The following is a 27,834-nucleotide window of genomic DNA, read 5'->3' on the forward strand; positions in this document are numbered from 1 at the left end:
TGCCTACCAGTGTGTTTGAGTGAGGATTTGAACTTGGAATCATAGATCATAGAACTGAAAGGAGGAACAAGGGCTATCTAGTTCAACTCCCTGCCATGCAAGAATACAGAAATATAGCATTTCCGAAAGATGTCCATCCAATCTCTGTTTTAAGAGTTCCAAAGATGCAGAGTCCAATAAAGCCATCTAATCACTGTTGAACAGTTCATATAGTAAAAAAAGCCCTTCCTAATGGTTGGGTGAAACTAGGAGGTCTCCAATGTTGGGGGTCCCCCAACATTCTGACTGCTCACCACAGCAGCTCAGGGACCAAAACTGCAGGAACAGAACCCATTAATAGGATGGAAGTGTTCTGTACTGTAAGATGTATAAAAAAATTCTCAAATGTGGCTTAGACTTTCCAGACATTTAAAGTGCACCTTTTTTGAGCCTCTACAGAACAGAAACATGAAGAAAATTTTGTCAAAGGAGTGTGTATATGCACACACATATGCATGTATACATGAAGTACTACCAGTGGCATTTGGTGAAGAACAGCATTTTTGCAAACATATGAGAGAAAGAGAGAAAATGACAACAGGCTTTTTATTTATCAGACAAAACAAAAGAGTTCTTCCAACAATCACAAAGGCCTGTTTAACCCCAAAGAGTATCCTTTGTTGTTATGCTTCCTTAATGCTCAGGGTAAAACCAAAAATATTAGGTTAGTGGACCTTTTTATTAAAAACCAAATACGAATGACTAGAATCCAAACAAATCCCAAGAGGTCAGAGCTGCAATAAAATTGGATCTGTGCCTACTCAGAGCCAAGCAGCTTAAATTGAATCTGCTTTCAGACTTTCTTCCCCACCCTCTGGAAAGCAGTTTGCTACTTGATGACAAAATTGAAATGCCAACCTTGGCTCCTCAACTGGAAAATAGGTTTGTTTTGTTTTCATGCTTTGTCAATTGCTTGACCATATCCCCTTTTATATCCTGATCCCAAACATTTGCACGAGAATTGCTGCCTTAACACCAGAAAAAATATATCTACAAGTTGGAGGAAACAACTATTTGTTACATTTACACTTTTGGCAGTAATGTTCTATTCTAACAAGTTTTTTAACAAGTTGACATAACATTAGGGGGGAACTTTGTGAGTTTATTATTTTGAGTTTATTAAAACCAACTGTTTGAGATATATAGTGAAATTGGTTTGCACTGCTCCTACAGGATTTTTGTGCCATGCAACTAGTACACTGTTCTCTGCTGGAACTAGGTGTAGTTTCAGGCCTCCTCAACCCATTGTTGGTGTTGACCACAGGTATATGATACTGCTATAGGATCAGCTTTATTTGGTGGTAAATAGTGCAGTGGATAGCAGAGAAGTATGCTATCTCTTTTTGTCCAACATCCCCTCACAGCTAAATGTAGAAAATGGGCCCCATAACAGCAAATTCTACTCAGACGATTCTCAACCAACAAGGCCAATAGCAGATGGACTCCCAAGGTTTATACTGTATAGTGCAGAAAGAAACAAAGGAAATCAGAGTACCCAAGCACAAGCACAAAGTGCCCCATCCATACAATAGATTTATGACCATGGAAAGAGGTTTATAACAGGGGAAAATTCACTCCCCAAATTCATTCTCAGCCTTCATATCTTTTCCCAAACTCAAACTGCCACGCTAATGAAAGCCACTACATGCCACAGCCCCGATCTGGCCTTTCCACAGCAGAAAATGTAGTCACAAAAAGCGGCTCCTTTTTGCACCACAGAAAGGGTGCCATAGCTACTGTCACTGCAGCTTTTTGGCACTCCTTTGGCACTGCATCATCTGGATGCAGTGCCAGAGGAGTGCTGTAATGCCATGCACACTGTGAGGTGGGGGGGCAAGACATCACACTGGCATGTGGGCAAAATCAGGGCATGCATCATGCAGACACTATGCCCCCACTACTCCCCATTGACAGCATTTGATGCCACTCTGTAAAGCCCCTAACTGAAAGAGAGAAGTTGGTAGCATAAGCTTTCATAAACTTGAGTTGGCTTCCTGAGATGCATGCAGTGGATTGTCCGGGGACAGAGCTATATAAGCAGCCTATATTTAAAAAGAGTAATAGAAATGCAAAACTAGCAGGTATGGAGATGAGGTGACAAGTTCAGGTTTTTTTTGTTTGTTTTTGATCTTTATTGAAAATTTTCTTAAGACAGATACAAATAACATATACATATAACATACATATAACATACAAAGTTCAGTTTTATGGTCACTGGGAAACAAGGGTGCGTTCCAGATGCGCAAAAAGTACGTACTAGGTATGTACTAGGGTTAGGAAAGGGCGTCCTTTCTGGACGCCCTAACCCTAGTACATACCTAGTACTTACAAAATGGCGGTGCTCATTCTACATGGGTGCCGCCATTGGGATGTCACGATTGCGCCACCTCCAAATGGAGCGGCATGGAAGTGACATCCTGGTGCTGCACGAGGGCGCCTGGGGCGCCATTTCCACAGCGCCGGTAGGAGCTTCAAAACGGAGCTCCTTCCACGTTTGTGTCACTGGGCGCAGCCTTTACACAGCTGCGCCAGCGACACAAAAGAGAAAGGGCCCAAGCGGCCCCTTTCTCTTCGTCCCTGCTGCTGTTGAGTGTCCTTGGCGCATGAAGCCCCAAGGCCACCCCTTTCCAGGCCACGGGGAAGCGGCCTTTTGCCTGGAAAGCAGGGGATCAGAGCCTCAGAGGCTGCCACTGTGGCAGCTGAGGTCCCAATCCAGCGGGGAAAGGGGCGGAACAGGCCACCCAAAAGGGTGGTCTGTAAACCGCCCAGGCTTATTTTTGTTACTCATATTCCATGTGCCTATAATAATACAGCTTAAGACATTCCTTTCACCTCTGAGCACATCAATAGCTGAACATCCTTTTGATTTGAGTCCTCTTGTGTCATTAGCTACAGTGCATTGGACTCATGTTCAATTTGTGGTCTACTTGGACTCCTGGATCACTTTCACATGTAGTTTCATTCAGCCAGGTGTCCCCCATCCTATATCTGTGCATTTCATTTTTCCGCCCTGAGTTCAGTACCTTACATTTCTGTGTGTTGAATTTCATTTTGTTAGCTTTGGCCCAGCTTTATAATCTATTAAGGTCATTTTGAATTTTGATCCTGTCCTCTGGGGTATTAGCTACTCCTCCTAGTTTGGTGTCATCTGTAAATTTGATATGAATGCCCCCAATTCTGTCATCCAAGTCATTGATAAAGATGTTGAATAGTACTGGGCCCAGGACAGAGCCCTGTGGGACCCCACTGCTCACTTCTCTACAGGATGAAAAGAGCCGTCATTGAGCACCCTTTGGGTTTGGCTGGTCAACCAATTACAAATCCAGGTAACAGTTACATTATCTAGCCCACATTTCACTAGCATGTTTGCAAGAATGTCATAGGGAACCCTGTCAAAGGTCTTACTGAAATCAAGATATACTATATCCACAGCATTCCCTTCATCTACCAAGCTGGTAATTTTATCAAAGAAAGAGATCAGATTTGTCTGGCATGACTTGTTTCTCTGATACCCATGTTGACTTTTTGTGATTATGGCATTGCTTTCTAGATGTTCTCAGAGTCTCTGTTTAATGATCTGCTCCAGAATCTTTCCTGGTATTAATGTCAGACTAACTGGACAATAATTGTTGGGATCCTCTTTTTTCCCCTTTTTGAAGATGGGGACAACGTTTGCCCTCCTCCAGTCTGCTGTTCTCCAGGAGTTCTCAAATATTATTGCCAATGGCTCCTATATTACATTATCCAGTTCTTTTAATATTCTTGGATGTAGTTCGTCTGGTCCTGGAGACTTATATTCATTGATATTAACCAGGTATTCCTGTATTATCTCTTTACTTATTCTGTGCTGAGATTCCCCTATTCTGTCCTCTGCTCCATTATCCTCACGTTGAGCACCCTTTGCCTTTTCTGAGAAGACTGAAGCAAAGGTGTTGAGTAATTCCGCCTTTTCTGTTAGCATTTTGCTGTCTTCTCCACGCAGTGGCTCTACTATTTCCTTCTTCTTCCTTTTGCTGCAGACATATCCATAAAAGCCCTTTTTGTTGTTCTTAACCTCTCTAGCAAGCCTCAGTTCATTCTGTGCTTTAGCTTTTCTGACCTTATCTCTACACATGCTAGCTATCTGTTTGAATTCCTTTTTTGTGATTTCCCCATTTTTCCATTTCTTATACATGTTCCGTTTAAAATTTAGCTGAGTTGAAAGTTCCTTGGTCATCCATCCTGGGTTCTTGCGACACCTCCCATTTTTCTTCCTCACTGGAACTGTTTTAGTTTGTGCCTTCAGTATCTCATCCGTCCTGAACTCCTTTCTCTTTTAGTATTCCTGACCATGGGATCACCCCCAGTATTTCTCTAAGTTAACTGAAATCAGCTTTCCTAAAGTCTAGAATGCATGTCTGACTATTCCTGGCTTCTCCTTTCCATTGTATAACAAACTCCAGAAGTGCATGATCACTCCCACCTAATGATCCCACCACTTGCACTCCATTAACTAGGTCATCCCTGTTGGTTAGGATCAGATCCAAAATAGCTGATCCCCTTGTTGCCTCTTCCACCTTTTGTGACTGTATAATAAGCGACTGTATTGCAGCAAGGCTTTATTTTTGCATGTGATAAACTCCTAACTCTTGCTTCACTTTTGAATTGTGTTATCATAGGGTTTTTGTGATAAAAGATTTCCCAAATGAGGTTTATCTTGTCTCCCTCTGCATAATACTATTATGTTAGTTAAGGTGCTATTGCCTGAGAGGGACGCTGCCACGGACAAAGGGAGAAAACAGCATTTTTGGAGGAAAAGGCCACAACTTTATTGACATAACACAAGGCAGAGCAAAATAAGCAGTGTAGGGTTGGCTCCCATGCATGAGGTCTGGATCTGTCATCCAACAGCCCAGTGCTGAGTGGATGAACCAAGGTGCTTGGTCACGGCCAAGCTTCGGGATGGCAAGGGATTATCGGTTAATGTTCACGCTCAATGATCGCTCAAGCGATTGATCGCATCTCCGCAAATGCGCATCAACGCATAACTATCCCTTGTCAATGGGGGACACTGTGCTGGTGATGCCCCCGCAATGGCAACACCGCATCGCTCGCATCACCCCCGTGTCTGGATGGACTCCCGATCCAGTGCTACGCAGCCCTGGAAACCACGCCCACCAGATCCAAGACCTATGCAACCGCAAAAGTTGTGACAACAACCCAAACACCCATAGGGAGGGTGGGTGGGTGAGCAGCAAAGCAATGGCGCTGGCTCCTCTGCCTCGTGGGCCTTTTATAGGCCCACCAGCCAATGGGAGGCCAGAGAAGGGGCAGCAGGGCCTGCCTCCAGACCTCCCTCCAATGATGGGTGGCGCTGGCTTATGATGCTGCCCAATCATTGGGGACTTCCTCCCGCAGGGCTCGCTGGGACCTGTAGTCCCAGCGGCTCGGGCAGAACTCCCGCCTCTCTTCCTCCCCTGCAGCTAATCACGGCTCGAGCGGCCCCGCGCTGGGGCTTCTAGGGCTGCTCAAGCCGCGAGGGCCCACTGTGTTCACCGCGGGGGCATCCCCCGGCGGCAACCGGGCCGTCCCGCCGAGGCGGGTGGCCCCATTTGCCATTGTTTCTGAGAGATCCTCCACAAATATCATGCTCTAGTACTTCTGCTGCCCAGTAGTTGTTTGGCACATTTAGTCTGGTTCCTCAGCAAAAGCCTATCAAGTGTAATTTCTAGGCAGATAAAGAAAGTAGAAGATTTCACAGTTACATAGCCGAGCAATGTTTGGAGGTCAGATGTTTCCATCCCAGATGTAGAATCAGTGTACTTTCTTCCCACAGCTGGCCTAAACAAGATGCATGGAGGGTGATTCAAAAAGAGTACTGCATATCTGGCATGCATCATGTGCATGCTGATACCCTGCTGATGTGGACAGGAATGGTAAGAGCTTGCCATCATCAGAAACAATGGCTGAGTGAAAGGGCCTTCTAAATTTACAGCTGAGGATCAGCTTGACTGATATTGAACATGTGTCATATAATCTTTAATGTTAAATGGTTCTGGTTCCAACATGAAAGAAGAAATTATAGAGTTTCTTTTAGTTAAACCTCATGATTAATATTCTTTTAGCCTAAGAGTTGTTCAAAATGAAGTTTCGATTGTATTATCATACATTGATTGTTTACTAGAGAAAAGAGTGTCTAGAGAAAACACAAAGATGTATGTAGCAAACAGAGAAATGGTGAATAATAAGAATAAAAAAACAGACCTCAAATCAAACTGTTCAGCTCTTCTCTTATTTCAAGGCATGGACTCTCATGCAGTGAATATTTTTCTGTCTTGATCACTTGAATCCTAGCAGCAAAGATAAAAGAGCCAAGTTCTTTTAAACTTCAAGATCATAATCAATACTCTGATGAAACCTTCAGTCCCACAGAGGTGTAAAGAAACTTCCCCTCTTCTTATCTCCTTGTGCTGGGAGGAGTAGTACTTCTGTTTAATTTGGTAGAAGGTGCTGATTGATTTTTAAAAATAGATTGGGCTGGAAGACTTTTACTAACATGCATTGCTTATTCTATAGTTTCTTTTATGTTTGCAGGATTTTTAAAAAACATTTCAGTTCTGCACCTTCTATTCTTCAAGAATAGTGAATGCAAAAAGGAAAAGTAGGCACAGATATATATTTTAAAATGGTCTTCATCATTGATTAATTCCATCAGCAACCAATTTAAATTGTCTGTGACAAGTGTGTAGTGTAGTTGTTGCTGAACCATTATTTTAGGAGATCAGGATTCAAATCCCCTCTCAGCCATGGAAACCCACCAACTGACCCTGGGCAGGGAAGGCAATGGTAATCGTCTTCTGAACAAATTTTGCCAAGAAAATTCTAGGGTAGGTTTTCCTTAGGATCATCAATGTCAAAATGCAGCCATATTACTAACATCTCTAATTTTTCTCCTGTTTGGTATGTAACATTTTGCCTAATAATAATAATAACAATAATAATTATTTCTATCCCGCCTCTTCAATAAAGATTGAGGCAGCGTACATCAATATAAAACCATATAACACAATAAAATAAATCCCACTATCCCCTCCTTAAAGCAATCCACATAATTACAGTACAAGAACTATAATGAAGAAGCCAGTGGAGCTTTGAAAGCTTGCAACAAGTATATTGTACATTTCAGTTGGCCAATAAAGGCATCACTGTTTGGTGGATTTTTGTTTGAATTTACTAAATGGCCAACACAGCGACCCCCTGCATGTTTTCTACATAAGTCATAAAGTTATCAGATGGAAGGGGCCTATGGGACAGCAGAGAACAGGTCCATCCCTTCCTCTCTGCGACAGCTCCTGAGGTATTCCAAGAATATAATAATGCCACCCCTCAATCTTCTCTTCAGCAAGCTCAGCATGCCTAGTTTCTTCAGCCTCTCATCATATGTTCTGTTCTCCATATCTTTTATCATCACATTGTCCTTTTCTGAACTTGCTCCAACTTGCCTATATCCTTATTAAAATGATATATGCCCAAATTCAATGTATAATCAATAATCCCAAGGTCTTTTTCTCACGTAGTGCTGCTGAGCCATGTATCTCACATTCTACACCTGCATATTTTTTTTTGTGTGTGGCCTAAATGTAAATTTTTCATTTATGTCTACTGAATGTCATCTTATTAATTTCTGCCCAATTTTCTAATTAACTAGGCTGTTTTGAAATCTGTTCCTACCTACCAATGTGTTAGCTACCCCTTCTGGTTTTGTGTCATTTGAGAACATGATAAGGATTCCTTCCACCCTGTCATCTAAGTCATTGATAAAAATGTTGAAGAGAAATGGCCCTAGGATAAAATCCTGAGCCATTTCATGTGAGACCTCCTTCCAATTTGAAGCACAGCCATTGTTGGTGACTTGAGCATGATTTTCCAAGCATTTATGGATCCATCTGACAGTGTTCCCATCTATGCCAGATTTGATCAGTTTGCTAGTCAAAATATTATGGGAGACTATATCAGTTGCTTTGATAAAATCCAGATAAATGACATTCACAGCACTCCCACCATCTATAAACTAGTGACCTGATCAAAAAGAGATATAAGATTAGTTTAGCAGCATTTATTCTTGACAAACCCATGCTGTCCTCTAATGATCACGGCTTTGACATAATGATGCTTGCAGACTCCTGTGTAATCCGTTCTAAAAATAAATTATCCTGTGATTGAGGTCAGGCTGACGGGTCTGTAGTTTTCTGGCTCTTCTTTATTGCCTTTTTTTTTTTTTTAAAGAGGGACAATGTTTACCCTTCTCCAGTACTTTGGCAACTCACCTGTCCAAAATTTCTCATAAATGATGGCACGTGGTTCAGCGGATACATCAGCAAGTTCCTTTACTACATTGGGATGTAGTGCATTAGGACTTGCAGATCTGAACTGCTTTAAGTTAGCCAGATAATTCCTGACTATCTCCCTATCAATGTTTATTTGCAATCTAGATCCCTTGCTAAGGTTTCTGCTGTTGGATGAAAACACTGAATTATCTTTTTTTTGGGGGGGGGGGGGGAGGAAACTAAAGCAAAATAGTTATTGAGTAGTTTTGCTTTTTCATTGTGATCTGTTAGCATTTTGCCATTGTTATTTGAACAGAGGCCCCACTGTCTCCTTAGTCATTCTCTTGTCTTGAATGTATCTGGGGGGGGGGGGAACCTTTTTGTTGCTCCTTGCTTGTCTAGTTACCTGAAACAACTTGAAGGCACACATCAACAACAAAAAGAAATAATGGCTGGAATTCAGTATGAGATAAATGAGTACTGAAGCAGACTTGTGTGTGGGGAGAATAGAATTGAGCACTTTCACGATGTCCATATTCAGCATGGGTCTGCTGTGATGTTACTATGTAGTGAAGTGATTGTTGACCACCAATGCACATTGCACTTTAGGACACTGGTTAGGAAGTACCAATGTGCCGAGTTGAAGGATTTAAAGTGAGGGCAGACCTCCCCCTCCTAGGCCATCCTAAAGGTGGTCTCCCTCCCCAGCCCTGGTCTCAAGACTTAAAGAAGCAGTAACAGAGCCTTCTTCTTCACCTAATGGATGCCAAGCTGTTCACTGTATCTCTTACTCCCCCTCCCCACTACCTGGCAAGGGACAAGCACATGCTTAATCCCTTTCCCCACAACCAGGTTGGCCAAAAGGGACCTCATTCCCTGTTGCAGACTCTGATCACTGAAAAACTGCCTTTTGATATGGGAGAAAACAGCCCAGCCCTCTGTTCAAAGCTTTCTGATTTCCCTATATACCGATACAGTAAGGATCACCCTCACCCCACACACCTGGTGAAGCAAAATGGCTGACCACACCAAGTTTATTCCCAACCATCTAGTCTGGATGACCTGAAGGTCATGAAAAACCTGAAAAATAAGAGCTTTGTTCTTCAACAAACCCAGATAATTTCCACCCAGATGGATAACCAAAATATGGGGGAAGCCCTTTGTGGACCTTGGCCAAGTCACACACTCGCGGCCCCAGAAAATCCTATGATAGATTTGCCTTAGAGTCACTATAAGTTGAAAATGACTTGAAGGCACACAGTAACAATAACTAACAATAACAAAAGTCATATGTGCAGTATTTGTCAATTGATGCCTTGTCCATTTTACTAAAATGTATGCAAGGATTTATTCTTCTCTCTCTCTCTCTCTCTCTCTCACACACACACACACACACACACACACACACCAACTTCAAAGTATTTTTTTTTATTTTAGTTGCTGCATTTTTTGTTTTCCTTGTGCTTGGGATAAATAACTGTATCATGTATCATGAGAGGAACAGAATCTAAGTATATCAAAAATAATAATAATAAGGCATGACTGTCATAAGCTCCTGGGCCATTTTAACTAGACATGACAAACTCTATCAGATTCAGCATGACTTTTCTGAAGTCTGTAGAGTGCTGCATTGACATTGGGAATAGTTGACAAAACTCAGAAAATCAATTTCAAAAATGTCAACATTTTGATGGACTGGAGAGAAGCATCCAGGAAAGCATTTCCTCCTAGTCATTTCTCTTTTTTTATGACTTTGATAGATTGGTTTTATTTCCTCCCTATGTCAACTTTTTTGTCACTGAAAACCAGATAAATGTCGCTCATTTTAGAGGCAAAGTTCATAAAGGTTACATAGATAGATCACAGAACACAGGGCACGGATTGCACCTGGAAAACAGCCAACAATGAGAAAGCGCTTTAGTCTGTTTATATAGCATGTGTGCACTGATTGTCATTCTGAATAAAGCAGTGGCATTTTCCTTCCAGGGTTTTGAGGAGCCCTCAAATATAGTACCCTCAGCAAATGCCTGTTTCTGGAAAAGGTAGGTTGTACAAAGTGAGAATTCTCTTTGGCTGCATCTGAATGTCTAATCTTGAATATGCCATGGATATTCTGTGGAAATGATAGCCACAGACCTAGAGATGCTACACTTCAGCATATTAGGGAACAAGAGGACTTCCTGGACACAATAGAACTAACCATCTTGGATGAGTACCACGCAGAGGAAGATGCTAGGGTGGAAGAGGTCACTTGCCAAACAGAGGAGGCAGACAGCTGGAGGATTGTCACAAAGAGAAGTAAGCCAAGAAGGAATAGTTCGGGGAGTTTGCAGCTAGAGAATCGATTTGAAGCTCTTTCCCTTATCAAGGAGGATGAAGAAGAGCAGCATGGACAGACTTCAGGGACAGAGCAGGGGAGCCTGAGAGTCCCACCCGAGGGAACAGTCGCTGCTAAGCCTCGGAGGAGGCGTGTGGTCGTAGTGGGGGACTCCTTGCTGAGGGGTACAGAAGCAGTGATTTGTAGGCCTGACAAGATGTCTTGAGAGGTGTGTTGTCTTCCAGGTGCAAAGATCCGTGATGTGACAGAGAGGCTGACAAGACTGGTCAAGCCTACTGACAAATACCCCTTCCTTTTGGTCCACGTGGGAACTAATGATACTGCAAGACACAGCCTTCAGAACATCAAAAGGGATTACGAGGCGCTTGGTAGGAAGCTGAAAGGAATGGATGTACAGGTTGTCATCTCGTCTCTTCTGCCAGTTGAAGGGCATGGTCCAGGAAGGGAGAGGAAAATTGCGGATGTGAACAACTGGCTTCGCAGATGGTGCCGCCAAGAAGGATTTGGATTCTTCGATCATGGGCTGCAGTTCCATGAGGAGGGACTTCTTGCAACAGATGGGTTGCATCTCACGCCAGTTGGAAGAAATGTTTTTGCCAACAGTCTCAAGAACTTGATCAGGAGAGCTTTAAACTGAGTTCCGAGGGGAAGGGAGGCAATATTAAGGAAGGCGAAAGGGATGGCGAAAATAGTCAAACTGACATAGAGGAAACGAGAAAAAAAGTGCAAGGACCCAAGAGTGGGAGGCAAAAAAACTTGCACAGGCAGCAAGTAAAAGGGAACTATGGTCTGCAATGTCTCTACACTAATGCACAGAGCATGGGAAATAAGCAAGATGAACTCGAACTCCTAGTACAACAAAGCAAATATGATATAATAGGCATCACTGAAACCTGGTGGGATGAGTCTCATGATTGGAATGTAGAAATAGAGGGGTATAACCTTTTAAAGAGAAATAGGCCAAACAAGAAAGGAGGAGGAATAGCACTATATGTCAGAGATATTTACACCAGTGAAGAGATCCTGGACATCAATCATGGAAGCCAGGTGGAGAGCATCTGGGTAAGAATCAAAGGGGAGAGAAACAACAAGGATGTTACGGTGGGAGTCTACTACAGACCCCCAAGTCAGACGGAGGAATTGGATGATATCTTTCTAGAACAGATGACCACACAGTCAGAAAAGAGAGATGTAGTAGTGATGGGCGACTTCAACTATCCTGATATTTGCTGGAAGTCAAACTCAGCAAAATCCTCAAGGCCTAGCAAATTCCTCACTTGCCTGGAAGACAATTTCATGGTCCAAAAGGTGGAAGAGGCAACAAGGGGGTCAGCTATTTTAGATCTGATCCTAACCAACAAGGATGACTTGGTTAATGGGGTGCAAGTGGTGGGATCATTAGGTGGAAGTGACCATGTTCTCCTGGAGTTTGTAATACAGTGGAAAGGAGAAGCCAGGCATAGTCAGACACGCATCCTAGACTTTAGGAGAGCAGATTTCAGTAAACTTAGAGAAGTATTGAGAGCGATTCCATGGTCAGAAATACTAAAAAATAAAGGAGTTCAGGACAGATGGGAGTTTCTCAAAAGAGAGGTACTGAAGGCACAATTTCAAACAGTTCCAGTGAGAAAGAAAAATGGGAGGTGTCTCAAGAAACCAGGATGGATGACTAAGGAACTTTCAACCGAGCTAAGTTTGAAACGGAACATGTATAAGAAATGGAAAAAGGGGGAAATCACAAAAAAGGAATTCAAAGAAATAGCAGGCATGTGTAGGGGTAAAGTCAGAAAAGCTAAAGTGCAGAACGAACTCAGGCTTGCTAGAGAGGTTAAGAACAATAAAAAGGGCTTTTTTGGATATGTCCGCAGCAAGAGGAAGAAGAAGGAAACAGTTGGGCCACTTCGTGGAGAAGATGGCAAAATGCTAACAGAAGACAGAGAAAAGGCAGAATTACTCAACACCTTCTTTGCCTCAGTCTTCTCAGAAAAGGCAAAGGGTGCTCAACCTGAGGATAATGGAGCAGAGGACAGAATAGGGGAATTTCAGCACAGAATAAGTAAAGAGATAGTAGAGGAACACCTTATTAATCTAAATGAATTTAAGTCTCTGGGACCAGATGAACTCCATCCAAGGGTATTAAAAGAACTGGCAAATGTAATATCGGAGCCATTGGCAATAATCTTTGAAAACTCCTGGAAAACAGGAGAAAACCCAGCAGACTGGCGGAGGGCAAACGTTGTCCCCATCTTCAATAAAGGGAAAAAAGAGGATCCCAACAATTATCGTCCAGTTAGTCTGACATCAGTACTAGGAAAGATTCTGGAGCAGATCATTAAACAGAGAGTCTGTGAACATCTAGAAGGCAATGCCATAATCACAAAAAGTCAACATGGGTTTCAGAGAAACAAGTCATGCCAGACAAATCTAATCTCTTTCTTTGATAAAATTACCAGCTTGGTAGATGAAAGTGTAGCCAAGGGTCCGTTAGGGGAATTTTATTATGTTGTTATTAGTCCAAATAATGCAAGAGGGGACTGGCTACAAGAGCCCTCCGAGATCGTCTCCCGATGTGTATACGGAGACCAGGGGATCCCAATAAATAAAGCTGAGACGGATATTAATAACTAGATGTCTAATTTATTGAAATAGGGGAAAAATACATGCGTTGCGCATACACTCACACAAACACTCAGGACTCAGGAAAATTAGGGTTGGAAAATAGGAACAGATTTCAGGCGTTACTAAGGGTGATGCTTACCAGAATGTAGATTCCCTCCGGGAAGCGAATGGAGTGGTGATGGACAGTGAGACAGTCTGCTCCGCAACCTGGGTTTGAGCAGAAATGCCGGCTACCAAAAACAGAGGTCTGACTGACGTGGAGTAAGTAGACCTTGCAAATGGCGCACTGAGCAGCAAAAGTGGGGACTTTTTATAGGCCAAATCTGGCCCGAGGGCAGAGAGTTTTGGTGATTGGAACAAAGGTGTTTAATTGCTTTCTTTCACCTGGATGTCTGGGTCTGATAATATCTATGACTTAAGCTGTTCGGACAACAGACTCGAGGAGGGGTGATAGCTCCGGGGAAGGTAAATATTTTACTCTTCCTGGCTTAAGATAATCCCTTCATGCGACTTCCCAGACCTTCTAAGATGTTAATGTGACAACTCCCTTAGGAGAGGTGTACATGACTTATCGCCTTGCCCATAATGGAGGACAGGCTTGGAGTCTGGCCAGGGGTCATCCAAGGGTTATCATTGATTCCAAAAGTTATATGAAACCAGTATGGGTAACAAAGGGAATGCTGTGAATATAGTATATCTTGATTTCAGTAAAGCCTTTGACAAGGTTTCCCATGACATACTTGCAAACAAGCTTGTAAAATGTGGGCTAGACAAAGGAACTGTTAAATGGATCTGTAATTGGTTGACCGGCCGAACCCAAAGGGTGCTCAACAATGGCTCCTTTTCATCCTGGAGAGAAGTGACCAGTGGGGTCCCACAGGGCTCTGTCCTGGGCCCAGTGCTATTCAACATCTTTATCAATGACCTGGATGACAGAATTGGGAGCATACTTATCAAATTTGCAGATGACACCAAATTAGGGGGAATAGCTAATACCCCAGAGGACAGGATCAAGATTCAAAATGACCTGAATAGACTAGAAAGCTGGGCCAAAGCTAACAAAATGAAATTCAACACAGAGAAATGTAAGGTATTGCACTTAGGGCGGAAAAATAAAATGCACAGATATAGGATTGGGGACACCTGGCTGAATGAAACTACGTGTGAAAGGGATCTAGGAGTCCAAGTAGACCACAAGTTGAACATGAGTGAACAATGTGATGCGGCAGCTAAAAAGGCCAATGCTATTTTAGGCTGCATCAATAGAAGTATAGTGTCTAGATCAAGAGAAGTAATAGTGCCACTGTATTCTGCTCTGGTCAGGCCCCACCTAGAATATTGTGTCCAGTTCTGGGCACCACAATTCAGAAGGGACATTGAGAAACTGGAGCGTGTCCAAAGGAGGGCGACAAAAATGGTGAAGGGTCTGGAAACCATGCCCTATGAGGAACGACTTACGGAACTGGGGATGTTTAGCCTGGAGAAAAGAAGGTTAAGAGGTGATATGATAGCCCTGTTTAAATATTTGAAAGGATGTCATATTGAGGAGGGAGCAAGCTTGTTTTCTGCTGCTCCAGAGAACAGGACCCGGAACAATGGATGCAAGCTACAGGAAAAGAGATTCCACCTGAACATTAGGAGGAACTTCCTGACAGTAAGGGCTGTTCGACAATGGAATGCACTCCCTCGGAGGGTGATAGAGTCTCCTTCCTTGGAGGTCTTTAAACAGAGGCTGGATGGCCATCTGTCAGGGATGCTTTGGTTTGGATTTCCTGCATGGCAGGGGGTTGGACTGGATGGCCCTTGTGGTCTCTTCCAACTCTATGATTCTATGATTCTATGATTCTATGCAGTAGTGTATTTTACAGTGCAGCCATTCATCATGACAGTCTTCACTGCCTCGCTCGCAGGGACAGAATGGGAGGAGCTGTGTTGATCCATCGCAGCAAATCATTTCTAGCAGTTTTAATCTCCATCGAGAGTGGGTCTTTTGCAAAACTAACCACTATGAATTGCCCATTCAAGATCAAAATAGCCCAAATATCTTGCATTACAACGATATATCACAACAATATAGTAATTGCAGGGAAAATCCCTCTCTTTCATTATTGTGAGTACTGAAGCAAAGAAGGTGGAAACAGGTGTCATAAATGATATCATTCCTAATTAAAAAGTCCTGGCACTTTGACCCTCCAGATCCTGGTTCCACTAGTGGGCCCTGGGAAACACTCAGTCTGGCCACCCTCTGAAGCTAGTTCTGGGCTCTACCACTCTCAACTCAGAAGCAACTTCACAGGTCACCATATTCCCAATAGGAGCTAGCCATGCCTCCGCAGGGTTCCACAAATGTTTTCTCCATTATCTTTTACATCCACAGCTGAATCTGCAGAAAGTGGTGGTTTCATAGCTTCCCCCAAGTATCTTTCTCCAGGTCACCCTCGCCTTTTTTTTTGTTTTGTTTTGTTTGTTTTTTTTTGTCCAACCACAACCACATCGTTCATACCTGCTGGCCACTGGTGGCCAGTGTATTGGGTGCACTGCTAAGTAGCCAGCAACAGGGGATAGGTTTAAAGACAGCAGTGAGAAGAAACTATTGTCATTATATTAATCTAGAAAAATTCACATATAGAATCTAAGGACAACCCTACTTTTCTGTAACATCTAGTCATATTGCATTGTTAAAAAAACTGTCATTGCTACTACTACTACTACAGTAGTATTTATAAAGTATCTAGCATTGCTAGGCACTGGGAAAGTATTAGCAAGAAAAAAGGTCACGTCCAGGGACTTACAGTTTTAAGTAAAATAAAATCAATGTTGCACTAGGAAAGAAAGATCAGCCAAGAAAAGCAAGATTGAATGTATCTGTGTTAAATATGTAGCTGGATGTGAAAACAGAGGGAGTCAGATGTAAGGAAGGAATGGGACAGAAGCAGGGAACAGCATTGCTATCTGTAGAAAGAAAATTCAAAGAAAGAATATACAGAAGAAGAGACAGACAAGAGCAAGGTCATGAGGGACACTAGAACTTAACATTTAGATGAGAAGAGAGAACAAGACAGAGAAGAGACTGCTACCCAGAATTTTGCTTGCGTGTAAAATACATACCTTCACAGACATAGCTGTGTTAGCCTGAAAATCAGTATGCAAAGGGATCTTGTAGCATCGTTGAGGCTAACTGAAAGAAAGAAACTGATAGCATGAACTTTTGTAGACTTGAGCCTAACTCTTCAGATACATATCTTCACAGTCCACCTCATACATCTGATGAAGTAGATTCTTGAAACCTCATGTCATGACCCACGGGTTGGGTTTCATTGTGCCACAGAACTCAACCTGTTCTTTTAAAAGCTACCGTCAGATGAATGTGGCTATATTTTTCTAGAATTACTATAGATCCACAGCCAAATGCTGCAGCGTATCTTACCAGGCATAGAAAATGTTGCAGTATATCCTCATCCTGCCATGCCCTCCTCCAGAGATCAACAAACTTTCAGGTTCAAACAGGCCAATTCCATCTTGATTTTCATTTTAATGATACAATTTCTTAATAGCTTAGAGATGAGAAGACAGAAAGGTAACATGGGCACCATTTTCAAATATCTGAAGGGATGTCTTGTAGAAAGAATAAGATTATTTTTTTCTGCAACTCCAGAGATTAGAGCATGAACCAATGGATTTAAATTACAAGAAAAGAGATTTCACCTATACATTAGGAAAAACCTTATTGACAGTAAGAGCTGTTTGACAGTAGAACTGACTGCTGTTGCCATAAACAGTCAGGGACATTGGCGGGTCCTCACCTGCATTGCCACTGTTTCCTTGAAATCTGGGGAAATTATAGTTCAAAAGGAGACTCAACAGAGGAGAGTAACTGCAGGGATCTTTTCACCTATGTATATCAGTAATAATTGCAGAGACCCCCAGTTTCAGGAAACAAAGCATTTTATTTAAAAATGTGCTAGGGTTTACGCAAACATACAAGAACCAAGATGACATTAAGAATCATATAAGGCTGCTGTGAAGAAAGGTGTAGAAGACTGGATAGAGAAAAGTAGGGGGTTAAAGAGGGCAATAATTACCAGTTCTAAAGAGAGGTCCTCAGAAAACACAGAGTGGCTAAGACTGAGAGTTACACAGAGGAATCCTGGTGTAATGGCTGGGCCACCAGTCATTTGAGGACTTCTCTCAGACAACAAAGGTTTAAGCTGGGGGAGGTACATGCTAACGAGAACTTACATCATAGATGACCTAAGGCCCAAACTAACCAATCAGTTGAATAGGATCAGGAGTTTCAAGAACCTTCCAACAGAGGTCATTAAAAGGCCTCTGAGCCCATGCGGCTGAGTCTGTCTTTCTCTTGTGAGGCCATGGGGTTGCCATAATTGTCCACTAAAACCCAGACAAAATGTAGGACAAAATCTAGACCAAACTATAGGACAACTGCAGGACAAAACTCAGCCCAAAATGTAGGAAACTTAAGAAAAATGGAGAACCTTAAACGGCCTACATTTTGGGCTGAGTTTTCTCCTGTAGTCGTCCAACAGTTTGGTCTAGATTTTGTCCTACATTTTGTCCCGGGCTTAGTGGACAATTATGGCAACCCTACGGTGGGTCTTCTTTTGTTTTGGAAGCCCAGCGGTTGGGCCTGTGCCAAAAAGGCAGGCTTAAGGGATGTAGTTTGAGCTAGGCAATGGGGGCCAGCTCCATGTATCCAAAAACCCATCAAGGACTGCAGATCCCATCTCTGTGTGAGAAGCTTAAGAAGGTAGCTAGAGCATCTAGGCTTTTGTTATGTTTTTCTTGAGCTTGCCTGAAATGAACATCTTGTAACTATGCATTCTAATCTGTACCTGCAAGACAATGAGGCCTTGCATGAATGATATCTTATTGCTCTATTCTGTCTAGTTAGAATACTTTCTTTAAAAGTATCTGCTGTCTCTGTACTCCTATATATGTGCCTTAGCTCGGTTGTTGCTTGCTCAGGTTAACAAGGGAAAGAACTTAAGTCCTTAGCAAGTCCCAGTGTGTGCTAAGGGGAATTCACTGTAGATTCACTGGGTGTTGGCAGCTTGACTAGAGAATCTCAAGGGGTCTCATTCAGCTCAGCAGGGAGCGGAAACAGAGACCCAGGAGACTCTAGAGGAAATTAAAGGGATCCGCTGGGTCTAAGGGCCAAGAACAGGGTGGCTGTTTGGCTGCTTGGACCCCTAGGATCATCACATGGTAGCCAGCAGTGTTTTATGGATTTGGGAGTTATAGTTTTGGCTAGATACTTTAAAGAAAAGTGGTGGATTCTCTCTGTCTCTCTCTAACTCTCTCTTTACCTGCCTAGGGGTGGGAAGGGAGTCTGAGGAGGGTGGGAGTTGCAGTGTTGGGTCTGTCAAGCCGGTGAGGGCTTTGTTTTCTTAAGAGGGGAATTCTTTTCTGTTTCTGTTTCCCTGTGTGGATTTGCTGTTGTGCAAGAGAAAGGGGGGAGGGTGAATTCCTTTGAAGCAGACAGCAGGTTTTGATTCTTTTTCTTCTGACTCCTAAAGGAGAGGAGGGGGTACTGGGTGCTCCCAGGTACACAGGGGAGAGGCTGGGGTCTCTGTCTTTCTTGCCTGTGTGGATTTTCCTCTCCCTGTGTCCTTGGTGAGAGGTGAGGGAGTAAAGGGTCCTGGTCTGTGAACAAAGTGGCTAGGGTTGGGGAGGATATTTATACCTCATTTCATATCCTTGAAGTGTGCATTGTGTTACATTCAGTGTAAGAAAAGCCTTGATATCTTTTCCAGGCATCTGACAAAAGGTCTGGAATGAGTACCAAACTGACAATGCATTGATTAGATTTGATATAATCCTTTGATGACTGGGCAGGGAGGGGGATGTAGGAATATCATCAGAAGGTAAGATAAAGGGTATGATCACAGATTGCCCTGTGATGGGACTAGTTTTGCTTTCATTGTAATTGGAAATGCAAGGAGCCTGGGTGCAAGTAGTTCAGCAAACCAATTTCTTTAGTTTTATCTAGGTTTCTGCATGCCTTCTGTTCAGCATGACTCGTACATGTTTATAACTTCCAGTTTACACAGGCCATCACAATCTCAAACATGCCCGCTTCTAGATTTTAATTATGAAACTGCATATCCAGTGGGAGAGATGTATGGTGTGCTAACACTGCCTCAGAGGGTTGTAGATTCTCCATCTATGAAGGTCTTTAAACAGAGTTTAGATGGCCATGTTTTGCAAGTCCTTCAGTTGTATATTCCTGCATGGCAAGGAGTTAAATGAGTCCCTTCCAGTTCTATAATTCTATGAGTCTATTCTGTGATTCCTGGGAGCCACCAGGCATGCTCACTTTGTATTTTGTTTTTCTTATTTTTCTTTAAATAAACAAACTGCATACTAAACAGTTGCCAAGTGTGAAGTAATAAGCATTTTATTTTGCCATTAATCTTTTAGACCTGGAAAGTGTATTGATACACCAGTGAGACTCTCTGGAACCACACCTAATTGATCTTACAGCTTCAGGAATTAAAGTTGCCATGTCAGGACCATTCCAGGCCTTGAGATTTCATAATGAAAAACTGAGGCACAGGGATAGCCCCCAAGGAAGTCAAAAGGGATGGAGCTTGGTGACATTATTAAGTGTATTCATTGAGAATCAACCACAATTGCTGAGAGCATGTCAGCTCTCAGACAAAACCACAAAGCCTAACGGGTGACACAGTGGAGGGAGAGAAGAAGATTTCTGGAGAAGTAGCAGTTTCTTCAAAGCAAATTACAGCAGTTGGGGCCAGCAGAACACTGGGGAAGAGGATCATTTCTTTTTCAGAACAGTTCTGTCACCCTGAGAGTCTTTCCTTCATTCTGTGGTGCAGAGAAGAGAGAACAGTCCCTAAAATCTGGGAACCCTAGAAGAATCCATCCCATGTGTTCCACATAATTCTAGTACCTGAAATTGTATTTATGAAGCAAACAGCCAGTACAGTTATTTTCATATTGTTTTTTACATATATCTGGGTGATCCAGATTCATTAGGAGAAAGGCCACTGTGTTCTGTTTTAGTTGAAGCTTCCAGACACTTCTCATTGACTAATGTCCAAAACACACTACAGAAATAATCCAGTTCGAGACTGGCTCAGTACTAGGGAATCCTGGGAATTGTAGTTTATTTTGGCACCAGAGCTAGGGAAGGCTGAATGTCTCACAACACTATAGTTTCCAGAATTCATTAGCATTGAGCCAGGGCAGTTAAAGCAGTCTCAAACTGGATTATTTCTGCAAAGTGTTTTGGACCATAGATTAGTAGATCCTAATCTATATTCTGTCCACTTGTGCTTATAAGCAATGCAAAACACAGAAAGCCCTGAAAAGCAAGTTTCTTAGCTTCCAGCTGAAAAATGTTTATCAAATTTTAGTGTCGCGTGGGATGTAGTTTTGTACCACTTTATTTGAGCCCTAAAATCTTTCCCCCTTCCGATCATCCTTAAATTTAACCATTCTCCCTACCACCACCACCACCGCCCACCACCACCAAGAATATCTTGAAACATCACAATGAAATCTGCATTTGAGGTATACAAAATACAAGATGGCAATTTTTTAAATCACAATGGATAAAGTGTTAGACACGTGGATCTCATTAGCAACAGCACCCAGTACTGAAAATACAGATTGTTCTATGCACAACAGCACAACCCCAAGAGACTGGTCACTCCTGGTTTTTATCATTTAGAGTGAATAAATTAAAGGAAACTGTGTGAATTCTGAACATAAAAATATCAGAACTGAGGAGAAATTTCTTAAAATAATATTCAGTACGTCCTTTACTGGTGCTGCCATCATATGGGGTAAAACACATGCTAGAGAAAGCTTACCTGCCAACCTCCTACAGGCCATAGCAGCACTATTGATAGGAGGCCTTGTATTCCATACATGCAAAGATGCATTGCCTCTGTAGTTTTGATTCCTTGGTCAGACAGAAAAGTTGCCAAGATCTTCTTTATGATTATTTTGGGATCACAGACTTGAGAGTGCTCATTCTAGGCTACAGCCTGTATATCCTTCTGGGATTATATAATTAAAAACATTAAAACAGATCAATGGAAGATGTTAGACCTGTTCTTAAATCATGCTAGATTGTAAAATGAACTTATTTTCTTTGTTATGGAGCATCTTTCTATTATATTATTGATAAGAGACATAACCACACATTTACAAAGAATCTCTTTCTCTCTCTTGGCACATCTAAACTATTAGAGGAGGAGAGAACAGCTAGTCTTATTGTATTGTTTAGCAACCTGGCCTTTATGATTGAAAATGCTACTGGGTTTAAAACACTATTTAATATTGCAGCCTTATGCCACACTATGAAATTAGATACAGGGCTGGGGGTTTTCTCTCCCTTTTCCTTTTAAGGTGGAAGTGAGGTGCAATCTTGCCTTTATGGAGTAATAATGAACTGAGCCAAAAGGCTTAGCTATAATTATGTCAACAGTTTAGAACTAATCTGGATCGAAACTCAATAGGGGATTTCATTCACCTAGAAAATATGCAAGTTAAAAAACAGCTTGGAAAGGGCATTAGTGCATGGCTAAATCTATGAGACATTTGCATACAGTTGAGACAATTAGGAAAAGAGACCCCTACAAATTTAAGGATAGCAAAAGTAATTGTCATGATCTGTCAAACAGGCAATTTGAAATAGGAAGTTCTTGGATTTTGCCAGAATTTGGCCATGTCATTTGTATCTGATAATGGCACTAATCAGGGGGGGAAAGCAAGAGGAATAAAATATAATGTCTCAAGAGCAGAGACCATGGTGCAGTGTTTTCACTTTCTCTCCCTCTCGCAAGACAGTCTCATGAGCCAGACATTTGAATTATAAGGACTTCTGGGATGGGATTTTCAGTCAGAGATCTCCATTCTTACTTGGATTAAGCGGATTAAAAACCATTAAATGACCATCCTCTAACTCCCTAAAGCAGATTTGCCTTTTCTTTTCTTTCCATTTTTTCCCTCTATCTTTCTTCAACCAGGGCAGACTTGGGGGTAAGAAAGTACCACACAAAAGAGGTCTTTAGCATGACAAAAGGCAAACCTATCCACTGAACTGCCAATGTATTAAGACAATGAAGTCCAGGCAGTCTACCCAGATCATTTTTCCTTGGAGCAAATGGTATCAAACTTGGCAATGGCATTGTTTCTCAAACTTGAGCACGGGGCTGATTTTTTTTTAATTTTTTATTATTTTATTTTCCCCATCCAAAGCTCAAGGTGTCATATTAATTATTTAAATCTTCAGAAGATTTCAGCTGTATCCTCCAAGGCTCCGCTCTGTGCCAGAAGGTCTCCAATCTGCATTAGCTTTTGTTAATTAGAGCTGAAACAAGGGCTTTGATCTCAATGAATATAATAACAAAAAGAGAGAGCAAAACTTCCTGTGTGATTTATCTTTTACCTATTTTCTGCCTTTGCTGTTTTTCCACTCTATTAGACTTTGATTTACCTTGTCTGAGTAACATTAAACAACTCGTCTACAAAAGAACTTAAGCAGCTTCAAAAGCATGACAGAATCAGTAGTTAAATGCTACATGAAGTGATCCCACATCTTTAAAAGAAAATGACACTTATTTTTATTTTTATTTTATTATAATTTTTAGTTGCAATGTGTGCATGATGCAGGGGGAGGGGGGTTGATTTGTACCAGCAGGGATGTATGTCTACTGATCTCAAATATCACAGGTTTTCCTGTTGGGATTGATCTTGCCTCATTAAGAGACTTGTTTCTAGAACTATAGTACTGATCGAACAGAAGGCCAGTGAGATTCAACAAGATGGTCTCTGCATATTCTGACTTTGCCTGAGTTTGCAGCGGTGCTTAGATCCAAGGGGGTCACTGCCAGGGCTTGCCTTGTTAAAATTTTTCCCCTCATTAACATTTTCTCCCTTACAGAAACCCCTGAAAGGCAAATTTCTTAAAACTCCCAAATGAAAAACATTTATCAAATTTTAGTGTCACATGAAATCCAGCTTTTGTACCACTTCATTTGAGGCCTAAAGTCTTGCCCCTTTCCCATCATGCTTCAATTTAACCATCCTCCCTACCACCCCCACTACCCACCACCCCCAAGAATATCTTGAAATACCTTCCCACATGAAATCTGCATTTGAGGTATACAAACTACGAGGGGCAATTTTTTTTAATTGCAAAGGATAAAGTCGTATACATGGATCCCATTAACAACACCCAGGTCTGAAAACGAAGATTGTTCCATGTACAACAGTACAGCCCCAAGAGACTGATCACTCATGGTTTTTATCATTTTAGAGTGAATAGATTAAAGAAAACTGTGTGACTTCTGAATATAAAAATATCAGAGTTGAGGAGAAATGTCTTAAAATAATGGCTGAAACTACCTGAAAGAAGGGCACACTGAATATATTTAAAAAACACAAACTGAAGCAGTGTTAAAATGAAAAAGTTAGTCAGTAAATGTCACTGTGCCAGGAAAGTCTTCAGTGTGCCCTTGAAAAAGAACTGTTTTAAGTTTTTCAGCTGTTTAGGACCCAGAACTGGGTTGCACCTCATCTAAAGGTTGATCACATCAAAATTGCTATTATGTTGCCCAGTGGCATCACTACAGGAGTGCGGAGGTGACACCCTAAGAGACAGTGACCCCATTGCTCCTCAAACATCTCCCTTTTGGCAGAAACATCACATTTTACCAAATTTAAGCACTATAAGCATATGAAACTATGTATATGTAAATACATTTAGGCTGAGATTTAGGCTGTAATTTAAAAATATAATAACCGTGCTATGTCACAACTATTACCATTACATTTAGTGATACAGTGGTACCCCGGGTTACGAATTTAATTCGTTCCGCCGCCGCTTTCGTAACCCGAAAATCTTCGCAAGCCGAAAAACCCATAGGCGCTAATAGCGAAAGCCGCGATTTCGTGTGAAAAAGCGCCAAAAAGCACCAAAAATTTTTTTGTAACCCGAAATAACCTTCATAACCCAGAACAGTTTTTTTCTATGGATTTTTTTCGTAACCCGGAAATTTCGTAAGGCGGCGCATTCGTATCCCGGGGTACCACTGTATATGGGAATTACAATTTATTAGTACAAACATTCCTAAGGATTTTATATGGTATGGTAGAGGAGGAGGTCAATGGAGGGGGGGTGACACCATGAGTTACACCACACCACGTGATGGCAACCCTAGTGACACCAGTGATATTGAGTATTTTTTTAAACAAGGAGTAAGAAAGTAAGGAAAAGGGAGAATGATTCAGAAGGGTCAAAAGGGCCCAACAGTGGATATGGATGGCTAAAACATAGCTGTCATTTTAAGACTGTACCACAAGTTGACTTCTTTGTCCCTCACCTCAAATGGAATATTACTCAGTGTACTGGACAAGTTATACTTGCGGTGTATCAAACTGGCCTCGAATTTTTGTTCAACCATAAGAATCATTGCATAACCTTGTGCAACTTGTTGTCTCTATTCCATCATTAATCAAAAAATAATAAGCAAATAGCTTCACCTCCAAACCAGTATTTTGCTGCCTGAGATGAAGGATAAGATGGCACCTCTCCCTATGCTAGGCAAAACAGCCAACTGGACTAGCAGTTGAATTTTACTTCAGTTCAGGTGACATGATAAGTGTTCTCTATCATGTCTAAAGTGGCAGATTAGTTTAGGGGACCTAGGGGAGATAGTGTGGCATACACCACTCTGTATTCTAATGGGTAGGCCTGACTATGGGTTCAAAAGGAACAGCACACTAGTATCTGTCACTCATCTGCTAATGGTAGCTCAAAACATGAAGCTGGTTCCTTCTTCATTTCATTCATAACTACTGGTTCACCCCACTTTTGATTTGGGAAAATACTCCTTGCTTTGCTCAGTTCTTTCACATTCTTCTGCTCTATTATTATTATTATTAAACTTTATTTCTAAAGCGCTGTAATTATACACAGCGCTGTACAAAGTCGGTAAAATTAAAAAGTATAAAAAAGCCTGCCCAAGGCGTACATTCTAAGATAATAACAATTAAAAGAGGAATAGATAAAATTACATATAGAAAAGAAAAACAAATTAAAAACATCAAATATAAAACAAATCACATCACATCAAATGTTATCAGACAGCCAGATGACAATCACAAATTCCCTGAGAACGCTTCCCTAAACAATATGGTTTTCAGCTCAGCCTTAAAGCTGGTTAGGGAAGTGATGAGCCATGCATGCAGAGGAAGAAGGTTCCAGGAATGAGGGGCAGCAAGAGAGAAGGGACGGATCCGGGATGGGGCAGAGAAGATCCTGGGTTGAGAGAGGAGACTTTGGCTACCAGAGCAGAGAGTGCGAGTAGGGATGTAGGGAGAGAGAAGATCGGTTAAATAAAGAGGGGCCAGCCCATGCAGGGCTTTAAAGGTGAGTAGCAAAAGTTTGTACCTGATGCGGAAAGGAAAAGGGAGCCAGTGAAGGGAGGACAACAGAGGGGAGACATGATCATAACGGCGAGCGAGTGAAATAATGCATGCAGCTGAATGCTGAACAGAAATTAATGGGTGGAGATGAGAGAGGGGAAGCCTTGCCAAGAGGAGGTTACAGTAGTCTAGTCGTGAGACCACTAGGGCATGGACCAGTGTCTTTGCAGTAGAAGCTGAGAGATATGGATGGATTTTGGCGATATTATAGAGAAAAAATCTGCAGACTTTGGCTGTAGTCTGGATCTGAGGGATAAATGACAAAGAGGAGTCAAAGATGAAACCGAGACTGTGGGCTTCCTGGACCAGCTGGATAGAGATGTTATTGACAGAAATAGAAAAGGAGTAGTGAAGGGTGGGCTTAGGAGGGAAAACAAGAAGCTCGGTCTTGGACATACTGAGCTTCAGATGCTGATGGTGCATCCATTGGGAGACAGCTGTTAAATAGGATGACACTTGCTGCTCTAGCTCTGGCGAAAGATTAGGGATGGAAAGGTACAGTTGGGTAACATCGGCGTACAGATGGTAGGAGAAACCAAAAGAACTGATAAGTTTGCCAAGGGAGAGTGTGTATAAAGAGAACAGAAGGGGACCCAAAACAGAGCCCTGAGGAACTCCAACAGATAAGGGGACAGAAGACGAGGTCTGACTACTTGAGACCAAGCACACTGAAGCCACATGGCGTGAAGTGTGTAATGGTAACAAAAGTCCCACTAAATTCTACTAATGGAAACTCACTGGGTGACTTTGGGTGAGCCACACACTGTCAGCCCCAGAAAATCCCACAATAAGGTCACCTTAAGGTGGTCGGAAGTTAGAAACAACTTAAAGGCACGCAACAATAAAAACATTGAAACAGTTCCACTTCTGGGTTAAAGGCAAGCTATTCAATAAGTAAATAAATAAATAAATAAATTGATGAATCAGTTAGTTGTTAATGGTACCTTCCACTAGATGCTACAACCACCGAATCCAAACCTATTTAATTGGTTATCATTGTATTTGTAATGTCAGGAATAAGCAGAACTACACATGGGATTTTCTGAATCAACATACACCTGCCTTTAGATAAAACATCCAAGAGCTTGAGGTGCATAGAGATGAAGGGCACAACTTGCTGCTTTGCTTCAGCCAGTGAGTTGTCTTGGGCCCAGCCTGGCTTGCACAGCATTTTTAGTTGCCAGCATGATAATTTTTAAAGCATTAAAATGCAGAGGTACTTTCTGAAATGTTCATTAGCCATCAACTGGGGCCCTTTCACACTATGCAACTGGAGCACTTATTATTATTATTATTATTATTATTATTATTATTATTATTATTATTATTAACCTTTATTTATAAAGTGCTGTAAATTTACACAGCGCTGTACATACAATCTTTTTAATTGGACAGTTCCCTGCCCTAAGGCTTACAATCTAAAAAGACATGACACAAAAGGAGAAGGGAGTGGTGGAGGGAAAGGGAATGAGGGCCAACAGTTCTTCTCTACCTCCGAGGCCTGGATCAGGGGAGATGGTCTGGAGGGAGGACATAGCAGTACAGGAAATGATTCAATAAAACAGGCAACAAAGGAACATCAAATAGCAAGTGACAATTATGCAATGCCTGGGAACACTTCTCTGAATAGGATGGTCTTCAACTTCACTTAGATCCCACTTTACCGTTTTATTGGCTATAGCTCCATCCTATGGATTTGGAATTTTGTGAAGTACTTAGAATTCTCAGCCAAAGAGCTCTAATGCCTCCCCAAACTATACATCCCAGGATTCTGTAGGATGCAGCCAAGATAGCTCAAGTAGAATCAAGGTGCTATAATTGTGTGAAAGTGCCCAGAAAAGGAACAAATTATAACTGATAAGTATTTTGCAATATCTCTTTGTGGTGAGACACGTATCTTACTTAGTTACTGTTCTTTAAGAATATATTTCCTGTGTTATTCTCAAAAGGATAAGAGAACCATGTACTGAATAGCCCAGGGAAAATATTCCAGAGTATATTCTCACCATGGTAGACAGTAACAGCTTTATAATCATATCAAAAGACAGA

The sequence above is a fragment of the Sceloporus undulatus genome, chromosome 3 (genome assembly GCF_019175285.1).
Source record: "Sceloporus undulatus isolate JIND9_A2432 ecotype Alabama chromosome 3, SceUnd_v1.1, whole genome shotgun sequence".
NCBI classification, from domain to species: domain Eukaryota; kingdom Metazoa; phylum Chordata; class Lepidosauria; order Squamata; family Phrynosomatidae; genus Sceloporus; species Sceloporus undulatus.